At 36.5% G+C, this 619-nt stretch overlaps 1 protein-coding gene across 3 annotated transcripts in view; it reads right to left on the reverse strand.

Annotated features, from left to right (window-relative positions):
- LOC106881841 (nuclear receptor subfamily 2 group F member 1-A) overlaps window positions 1–619 on the reverse strand; it is a 137,072-nt gene that overhangs the window by 50,793 nt on the left and 85,660 nt on the right. The window lies entirely within an intron of this gene.

Here is a 619-nt window from a genome sequence, read left to right on the forward strand (position 1 = left end):
TATATATATATATATATATATTAATATAAACAACATTAAAATCGGAAAGACTTGTGCTTCGGAAAGAACGAGTTAAATTTTAACTGCATTAGACGCTTGATTTAAATGTGTACATAAACATTATGTTATTTTCATCGTATAAACGTGTTTACAAGCATTAAGCAGCTCTACTCTCAAGATATCGGACAGTATCTGCCGTGCCAATAACTTTTCATATGTCAAAAAGACACAAGGCTATATATATAAAGTAAGATTATATATGCATCAGTGTCACCGTTTAACACCCACTTTGTCATGCTTACGTGTGAAGGTGGGAAATGAGGTAATAATAACAATAATAATCCTCTTTGGCGGCCGGACATGTTTTCACGCAAGCTCGTTCAAAAGCTATCGTGCGATGACGACAAGAACAAGGGAGACACAAACACACATAAATACAAATAATATTCTTCGAATTGATTGTTTCTGTCATTTGACTACGGCCATGCTGGAGCACCGCCTTAAGGGGGTGTTAGTCGAACAAATCGACCTCAGGCCTTATACTTTTGTAAGCCTAATTACTTATTCTATCGGTCTCTTTTGCTGAACCCCTATTTACGGGGGACATAAACACATCAGC

The sequence above is a fragment of the Octopus bimaculoides genome, chromosome 15 (assembly GCF_001194135.2).
Source record: "Octopus bimaculoides isolate UCB-OBI-ISO-001 chromosome 15, ASM119413v2, whole genome shotgun sequence".
Taxonomy (NCBI): Eukaryota; Metazoa; Mollusca; class Cephalopoda; order Octopoda; family Octopodidae; genus Octopus; species Octopus bimaculoides.